Source organism: Pinus tabuliformis, chromosome 1_2 (assembly GCF_031772625.1).
Source record: "Pinus tabuliformis cultivar Carrire ecotype Pingquan chromosome 1_2, CPIR1, whole genome shotgun sequence".
Taxonomy (NCBI): domain Eukaryota; kingdom Viridiplantae; phylum Streptophyta; class Pinopsida; order Pinales; family Pinaceae; genus Pinus; species Pinus tabuliformis.
In genome coordinates this window covers 706,629,410-706,639,730 of record NC_142298.1, presented here as the reverse complement: position 1 = coordinate 706,639,730, position 10,321 = coordinate 706,629,410, and the positions used below count along the sequence as shown (strand labels likewise).

Sequence of the window (10,321 nt, the reverse complement as noted above, 5' to 3'; positions counted from 1 at the left end):
AAGTGCTCAGGGTAGAAGGCCATCTTTGGGCGCAACCCTCCTGGAGGAACTCCCTGTAGATGTCCTCCCTGATGATCTTGTTTAACTCTTGTCTAGTAGGTAGAAGGTGACCAAGAGCATCCAAGGAATATCGGAAATGAGAGAGACGATCCCACTGAATGCCTATTGACTCTAAGAGATCTGAAACACATGTAAACCAACATCTAGCCCGGCCCGAGGGAGTAGAACAAGCAATATTCTCAGAAGAGCAATATGCCAAATAAGGGTAACTATCCCTACTCTTTATCGAGTCTATAAATCCCCGGACACGATGCAAGAATAAGACCAAACTGAAAACTGTCTCAAACCAAAAAAATTGAGCTCCAAACTGTGCAAGAATAATGTAACCAAACACTCAAAACTGTAACCAAGATTTCCAAAAATCGCTGACAGATTTTTCCTACCAAAATTTCCTTTCCATTGTACCCACGATGTGTCCCGGGTGGTTGGGACGGAGCGATATTGCCCTCCCCACCCAGGTTCGACTCGCACGTACACGCAGGTTGCATGGCTCGCATCATATGTTTGACTATCTCAGCGTGACGCAATATTTGTAAAGAATCTCAATGTACAGAGTGTAAAGAATTTCAATTGTAAATAATGTCAATATATAGCTTCTTCACCGAGGCCGCCCCTCCTGGAAAAAAACCTCCTTAGACAACGGCTTTCATCTCTGAGTCGAGTGACAAGCTGCCTGAGATTCTGACGAACCTTCCGGTAACCCTGAATCCGTCCCGGGCTTACATGGGATGACGTCTCTGTGCTCCAAAGTACAGACTTTTCCAAAGCTTGTAGGACACGTCTGGGGCCTCCATGGACATAAAGTGCACTGCCTTGCCCGAGAAGCAAGGTATCTCACCGCATCCGTCATATTCAGAGGGAAGATGCGCACCACAGAATTCAACCTCAGTGAAAACAACCGCACCACAAAAATCAAGAAAGGAGAACTCATAAACAATTCCAAAAATTAAAGTGGAAAAACACAAGTTTGGAATTCTCTAAATGTATTTTGTGATTATTTTACCTTTACTTGAAAAGCAGTAGTCTATCACAAACAGTCAGAGGATGCTTGAAAATTAAATGAAAGATGGGCAGTGGGCCATTCAACCCTTTTTCGCCGACATTTTCTTTGCACCTCACTCATGGCCTATAAATTCCATATATATTCCCTAGTTCATTTAACTCGATTTAAAAAAACCATCTACAAATTTATTATTATGACTTCTAAAATAACTCACATTAAAGTGTAAAAACTCATATTTTTATTCATTTTTTCCAGTTTAATGTTTAAAATTGTTTTATTTTACTTAAAAAAAATTGAAACAACCATCTAAAAGATTTAACCATTAGTAAATTAGATAAAAGCAACTTTCACAAACGTGAAACTCATTTTATTTTTTAAGCGACATGTATTCCATAAGTCCTCGACCTTGACTTAGAAAAAGGTGACTTAAAAAAATCACAAGGAGTAGTCAATGTTTGATTGACAACTAATTAAAATTATTGGTGACCTTCATCCCCAAATCCCACACATGACTTATGTATTCGACAATTATTTGACTAGACTTAAAATAAAATCTAGTCATACTTGGATTGGAAAGAAAACAATGTATATTTAAAAATGAATTGTTTCTAGTGTCGTATTTTGGAAGTTTTTTGGGTGAGTTTTTCTGGTTTAATTTCTCTAAAATCTTGCAGGAATTTATTGAAATCACAAGTTTGATGGGTAACCCCTATAAAATTGAAGTGCCTTAAGAGCTTTTTAGGGTGTTGAATCCATATATATATATAGTCCAAAAACCAGTTTAAATAACACAAATCAAGATTTCACCTCAATTTTTTCATCATGCACCTGGAAAATCCAAAAAATGGACACTAAAGACAACTCCTATTTAAAAATAATAAATTTAATTTCTGTTGATGCAATTCTTTTAAAGATTCAATATATAATATGTATATTTTATAATTTATTTATTAAAAAATTATAACAATAAGTCAAAAAATAATTAATAGATGTGTTTATTTCAGAATAAGTTTTCCATAGTTTTAATTATTAATCATTATTAGATGGATGGTAGAAATTTAATTTATATGAAATATGCTTAAATATTTATAATAATATTCACAAATCCAGAATTAAAATTTATTTCCAAATTAATTATATTTTTAATGATTCAAAATAATTAATTAAAAAAAATGTCATATCAATAAAATATGCCCATAAAATACAGTTACTAAAGTGTGAAAATCATTTCAAAACTAATAAAATAAAATTAAAATTTATTTCCAAATTAATTATATATTTTTAATAATTCAAATTAATTAATTAAAAAATGTCATATCAATAAAATATACCCATAAAATACAGTTACTAAAAGTGTGAAAATCATTTCAAAACTAATAAAATAAAATTATATATATATAAAATAATAACATACACTCTCATATTCTAATAAAATATATTATTAAATAAATATTTTAATATTTATCACAAATAATACTAACTATTTAAATTTTATGAACATAGAGTTAAGAATAAAAAATAAATTAGAGCTATCACGCCTTTAAACAGTGAGCGAATCAATTTTCTTTGACCTTCTCAACGTCTCACACAGGTATATTCCATACTTCAGTCTTCCATTTAAAAAATAGAAAACCACTTCTCATTTTATAATTCCATTACATTCGAAAGAAATAAAACGCTTGTCAATTAAATCAGTGGGCGTTGAAGCGGCATTGGAAAGGACCAACATACAGGGCTTCGCGCACTGCTGCTGTTGCTGTTGTTCTTGTTCTTGTTTTTGTTGTTTAAAAATATTTATAGATTTGTTTGAAAAATAATAGAAATTTTGATAACATTTTAATAAAATTTAGCAAAAATATTTGAAAATCTAGGTTACAGCTATCAAATTTTAGGATTTTAGGTGTTCTAGAGATTCTTGATGGTACTGAATCTATTTCTACCATCAAGAAACTGATTAAATACATAATGATTTTCTCTAATAAAAAGAAGCAGAGCCAACATGCTTTCTTCTTTGAAGACAACATTCTTGAAGAAGTAAAGGAGTGCAAGTACCTCGGGATTGATTTCAACAACAAACTCAATTGGGAGGACTACAGAAAGAAGAGAATTTTAGGAGGGTGGAAAGCACTATATGCTATTCAAAATAGATGTAGAGAGACAGAGTTATGGGATTGGAAAACAATTAAAGTGTTTCTTGGACTCCTAGTTTGTCCACTGATGCTATATGAGTGTGAATTGTGGCTAACAGCACCCCGTCTCAAAATGAAAACAAATTGAGAAAATCCAAAAATGTTTGATCATGAGCAAGTTCTAAATAAAAAGTTCAGTACCTTATGAGATAATGTTGAGTGAAACATGAACAACTCCCATCGAAGCAATTGCGTTGGTGCAGCTCATAAGATATCTAAAAAGAATTAAGCAAATGAGAGTAGGTAGATGGCCTAATGTTATCTTCAATGAAGGCATGAAAGAAAGAAAGAAAACATGGATGAAACAAAACTACACATGGATGCAAAAATGGAATATCCACCTCAATCCCTGTCCCACAAATAGCAAGGAGCTAAAGGATTTTGTTATGGATAAGTTTAGTAAAAAGGTATGAGGAAAAGAGTTGGGTAGAAAGAAAAGCACTACATTGAGGAATTCAACCCTACTAGTGATCTACAACAAAAAGAGTTCATTGGAGCTAGCATTTGGTGGAGGGCAGAAGTTCTTTGGTATGAACATTTTTTACCTCTAGGGGCATGGAATTGGAAAAACATTTCATTTTGGAATGTGATGTATTCAAAGACATCAGAGAAAATTATGAGAACATGTTAGGATCAGTTTCTTGGCATTGTCTTTTTAGCTAGGAGATTGTTGGAAGGTTAGCCAGCTCATCATCAATTTGAATCGGAAAATGATTAAATTGCAAAAAAAGAAAAACAGAAAGCTAATAATCTCATAAACTATTTTTAATCTCGTAAACCTTAAAATATCATTTCATTTCCAACCATCTGATTTTTTGAAATACAAACCTTTCCCCTAATTAATTTTTTCCTTTATTTCAATATGCTATATTGTATTCATAGGTCATATTTACAGGTTTAGCTATGTAGTATTTAATTTTAGGCAAAGTGATATAAAGAGATTATTAAATTTAAATTATTTCTGAAATTATTTTTGTGAGAGTTTTTTTTGGTTAAAATTAATTATATATTTAAAAATATTAATTAAAAAAATATAAAAATATTACATATTTAAATTACACTTTATATACCTATTGTAATATTAAATACTACATAATTAAATAAATAAACAAAAAATAATTAATTCTTTGTGGGTCTCGTGATTTATGGGATGTGAGTCAATAACTTTTTCAGAAAAATATTTAATAGTATATCAATTCATTATTAATATAAAACCTTACAAATAACCAAAAAAATATTAATGCTTTTTGGGTCCCGTAATTTATGGGATGAGTCAATAACTTAAAAATAAAATAAAATTAAAAGTATATCAATTCATTATTAATATAAAACGTCACAAATAACATAATTAAATTATTAAAATGTTTAAAATACTTTAATATGATATTTATTTATCATCCATCAAAAAAATATTTAAAAGTATATCAATTCATTATTAATATAAAACCTCACAAATAACCAAAAAAAAATATTATTTTTTTTTTGGGTGCCGTGCTTCATGGATGAGTCAGTAACTTTTTCAAAAATATATTTAGAAATATATCAATTCATTATTAATATAAAACCTCACAAATAATATAATTAAATTATTAAAATGTTTAAAATAATTTTATAGATAATATAATTTGATTAAATTACTAAAATATTTTTTTTTCAGCGCAATAACAATTATTTTGTGATTTTTATTTTTATTTTTGTTTAAAATCAACCAATTAGTGTAGTTTATCATCAAGACTAGATTAGTTTATAATCAAGACTAGATTCTTTTTATTGTGATGTGTTATCTAAATATTAAAAAAATCATAATTTAAATTATATTTAAAAAATTTAAATTTATTTAATAAAGTCATTAATACTGATAGAAAATAATGGAAATTTTTGGAAATATAAAATTATAGTCGTCAAATTTCAATTTTTTTTTTTTAAATACTGAATCCGTTTCCAAAGCCAATTAAAAAAAAAAATCAAACACTCCCATCCTCAAATAAAGAAATAAGGATGTGATATTTTGGTTAGTTTAAAATTTTAAGTATAATTAAAAATTTGACCAAAAAAATTATTACCGTTAAATTTACGATTCTGATTGAAAATAAAATCCGGCCCCGTGAAATTCTTTGCATTTATATCCTTACAATACTTGGAATTAATATTCGTTTGTTTTAATTTCTGGAATCCATACTGCGCAGGGTCGGGAAGGAAAAGGCACAAAAGTCATGAAGATTGAGCAGGCAAATACAGAGACGGGGGCCACGGAAGAGAAGTGGAGAAAGGCCTTAAGCAGGGCTGTTGAGGCAGTGGTGGTGTTACAAGTCAGTGCCACTCGAGATTTTGATACGGAGACAGCCGACGTCTGCAATGCCACTGGTTTCATCGTCGATAAAAATCTCGGCGTCATTCTCACCAACAGACATGTCGTCCAGTCTGGGCCTGTTGTTGCGGAGGCTACATTCCTCAATCGCGAGGAGATTCCAGTTTATCCTCTTTACCGTGACCCTGTTCATGATTTTGGATTTTTCCGTTTTGATCCAGCAGCTCTCAAGTTTATGAAATGTGAGGAAATCCCTCTTGCACCAGAAGCTGCGGCTGTTGGATTGGAGATCCGGGTTGTGGGCAATGACAGTGGCGAAAAGCTTTCCATATTGGGGGGCACATTGGCCCGATTGGATCGAAAAGCCCCTCATTATAAAGAGGATGGATACAATGACTTCAATACCTTTTATATGCAGGCAGCTTCAGGGACAAAAGGAGGCTCAAGTGGCTCACCAGTAATTGATTGTCATGGTCAAGCTGTTGGGTTAAATGCTGGAAGTAGGAATTACTCTTCTTCTGCGTTTTTTCTTCCACTGGATCGAGTGGTAAGGGCATTGAAAATTTTACAGGAGTGCAGCGGTACTGCAGTCCATATTCCTCGAGGCACACTCCAGATGACCCTTGTTCACAAGGGGTTTGATAAGGCACGTCGGTTAGGTCTTCAAGGCGAGACTGAACAATTAGTGAGAGAGGCTTTTCCTGCCGAGACAGGAATTCTTGTAATAAAATCCGTGGTGCCTGGAGGTCCTGCTCACAATATGCATTTAGAGCCAGGGGATCTCCTTGTCCGTGTTAATGGTGAGCTTGTAACACAATTCCTGAAATTGGAGACGGTTCTGGATGATTATGTTGGAGAGACTATCGATTTAGAGATTGAAAGGTGCGGTGATCCTGTAAAAGTTACTTTGGAGGTCCAAGACTTGCATTCTATAACCCCAGATTATTTCTTGGAAGTCAGTGGTGGCGTGATTCATCCTCTATCCTATCAACAGGCTAGGAATTTCTTCTTCAATTGTGGTCTGGTCTATGTTGCGGAACCAGGGTATATGTTGACAAGAGCAGGTGTTCCTTCTCATGCCATTATTAAAAAATTAGCAGGGAAGGAAATCACAAGAGTTGAAGATTTTATATCTGTTTTATGCAAGCTACCTAGAGGATCACGCGTTCCCCTGGAATTTGTGACACACGAAGATGGTCATCCAAGTACTTCCACTCTTGTCACTGTTGACAGGCATGAATGGTATTCAGAGCCTCAACTCTACACTCGAGATGATCTGAGTGGATTCTGGAAAAAAAGCCCTGCCTCCTCAAAGAGTTCCGTTTTTCACGATGAGAAAGATACAACGGCCCAACCACAGGGATCATCAAGCACAGAATTTGTTAGTGTGGAGGATGATTCATCAAAATTCCTGGAAAGTACTCCGCCCTTAGTTGATGAGCTTATGAATGCTTCAGTTGCCGAACGAATTATTGAGGCAACCCTTGTCATGGTTGAGGTCGATATACCCTTAATTTGCATGATTGATGGTGCGCATGCTCGGCATTTTTCAGGAACAGGGGTAGTGGTTTATCATTCCAAAACAATGGGGTTAGTTGTGGTGGACAGATATACAGTCCCCATTTCTATATCAGATGTCATGTTAGCATTTGCTGCTTACCCAGTGGAGATACCAGGAGAGGTGGTTTTTCTGCACCCTGTACACAATTATGCATTAGTAGCATATGATCCTGCAGCACTAGGTCCACAAGGGATTGCAGCTGTACATGCTGCTGTTCTTCTTCCTGAACCTGTTCTGCATAGGGGTGATGCTGTATATCTTGTTGGATTGAGTCACAAACGTCTACAAGCTACATCACGCAAGTCCTTTGTGACAGACACGGCAGCTGTCTTGAATATTGATCAATTTAGTTATCCCCGGTATAGAGCTATGAACATGGAGGTCATTGATTTGGATACAGATTTTGGCAGTGCATTTTCTGGTGTACTAGCAGATGAGCAGGGAAGGGTTCAAGCATTATGGAGCAGGTTCTCTATGCAGTGGAAGTCTAGCAACGGTTTTCCCAACGAGTACAAATTCGTGAAAGGAATTCCTATTTATGCAGTGAATGAAGTGCTACAGAAGATTATCAATGGAACTGAAGGTCCACCATTGCTCATAAATGGAATCAAAATGCCTATGCCCTCTGTTCGTATATTAGAGATGGAACTGTGTTCAACTTCACTTTCAAAGGCCCGTAGCTTTGGGTTAAGTGAAAAGTGGATTACAGAGTTAATAAAGAAAGATACTGTGAGACGACAGGTATTGCAAGTGAAGCGCTGTTTCGCTGGGTCACGAGCAGAATCCATGTTGAAGCATGGGGACATGCTGTTGGCTATAGATGAGAAGCCAATCACAACTTTCCGTGATGTTGAGATTGCTTGCCAACTTCTTGACGAGAGCAAAGAAAGAGAAGGGAATCTGAGAGTGAAGATTTTTCGGCAAGGTTTGGAGTTGGATCTTGTTGTAGGCACGGATGTAAGAAATGGCTTTGGAACCACACACATGGTAAGTTGGTGTGGATCTCTTCTTCAAGAGCCGCACTCAGCCGTCCGTTCGTTGGGGTTTTTACCCAAAGAAGGCCATGGGGTATATGTGGCAAAACGTATGTATGGTAGCCCTGTCCATCGATATGGAGTTTCTGCCAGACAGTGGATTGTTGAAGTTAATGGCAAACCAACCCCTGATCTGGAGACATTTGTAAACGTTATCAAGGAATTGGAGAATGGAGTGTTTGTTCGTGTGAAGACAGTGCAGCTGAATGGGAAACCGTCAGTGGTTACTTTGAAGCAAGATTTGCACTATTGGCCAGCATGGGAATTGAAATTTGACCCAAACATCGCAACTTGGTCTCAGAAAACCATTAGGGCTTTGAATGAAAACATTTAAAGGTTTAATCGTTACCAGCAGCAAAAGGATGGTGTAGGTTTAACTTTCTGGTTAACAACTAGTTGTATTTTCGCCATAGTGATTAAAAATATGCATAGCAGGTCAAAAACTGGCTATGTTTTCGCATAGTGATTCACAGTGTTTGTTTTAGCACCAAATTGGTATGGTTTCATTGAAGTAAAGCTATGACTGTAATGGTAACTGTCAGTTCTCTGTTTTCATCATCTGTTTCGTAAATTTCTGCTTCTGAAATTTTGGTGTTTAATATTGCGTTCACAATAGCTTATTCGTTCTCATTTTCAGTACAATAAAAAGATAGAATTTGAACATTGACTTCGAAATTATAGCACCAATTTTAAATTTAATATATATGTATGTGGTAATTTTCTCTCTAATTGTTTTCAGCCCTGTGCATGTTAATTTATATTTCAAGTTGTTCATAAGTTGTACTATGAAATCCTCTGTTCTTGGTTCTACTTGGTAAGCAACGCTAAGTGGTGGTAGTCATCAGCATAGTTACAGGCTTCAACATGTGAGGTGATAACGCTAAGTGGTGGTATGCATATATATATGCATCCGTGCTGAGTCGTTATCACGGATGCATATATATATATATATATATATATATATATATATATATATTTTGATGATTGTCCAGGGCCAGGGTTGTTGGAATCAACATTAAAAATAAATAATCTTCAATAATTATATTTGGTTCTCTCTTTTAAATCTTAAAATTAAAATTTAAAGAAATATGTATCTATTATGTTTTTAGTTGCATGTTTACATATGTAAGGTCACTTTAATGGTCCACATTTAATAGTCTATATATATTTTTACATCATTGCTGAGGAAAGTGAGAGTCAGTAAACACATTTAATAGTCTATATATATTTTACATCATTGCTGAGGAAAGTGAGAGTTGGTTGAGGTTTATTGGTGTGTAATTTATTTATTAATTGAGTTTAGTTAGAGTGGTTATGGAACAGAATGCTATTCTCTTTAAAGTTTTATTTGGTAAGTGATATGTTGAGCTCATAAAAAAAATGTCATCCATATAAATAAGGATCACTTTAAAGAGTGTTGATATAGATGTCTCAAATCTATCATAAGTTAATATTGAAAAAAAAGAATTAGCGTCCATTCCAAAAATTATTTATAATCACATTCAAACTATATGAAACATAAAGTTGAATATTGCATAATTATAAGTACATTATGCATAGGCTAAATTAAAACAACAAAACCAATTATACAAGTGACCATTACATAGATTTGTAGTGGAGACCATTAACACAAACAATGCCCTGTTTTCTTTACAAAAATAGTCTCATGATCAAGTGGAGCACTCAAATTATGCATAGGCTAAATTAAAACAACAAAACCAATTATACAAGTGACCATTACATAGATTTGTAGTGGAAACCATTAACACAAACAATGCTTGTTTTCTTTACAAAAATAGTCTCATGATCAAGTGGAGCACTCAACTGAAGATTAGGGTTTTCCTTCCTTTTTATAGGCTTTTTTCTTTAGTTTGAGTTATTGCTTCGAAGTCCACAATATATGAGATATAAGAGATATAAGTAGTTGATAGCTTAGATATGCAATGTAATCTTGATGCTCATCTAAATCAATATTTTAATGCCACATCTTAATGTTAAATGGGGGTTGATAGCATCTAACCATAGGCCACCTTATGAAACCATTAAGTTGGCAATGCCCTCATCCTCCAAGAGTAAGTCTCTAACATGGAAATCATATTTAATAGAAAGGAAGTATTTGCACAACGCAATGGCCATATCTCATCACCATACGAGTGTGAGTGCCAA

The 10,321-nt window shown here is 34.1% G+C and overlaps 1 pseudogene; it reads left to right on the top strand.

Annotated features, from left to right (window-relative positions):
* The first annotated feature begins 5,390 nt into the window (after positions 1–5,390).
* Positions 5,391–8,713, top strand: LOC149207689 (protease Do-like 7 pseudogene; annotated as a pseudogene).
* The last annotated feature ends 1,608 nt before the right edge of the window (positions 8,714–10,321 follow it).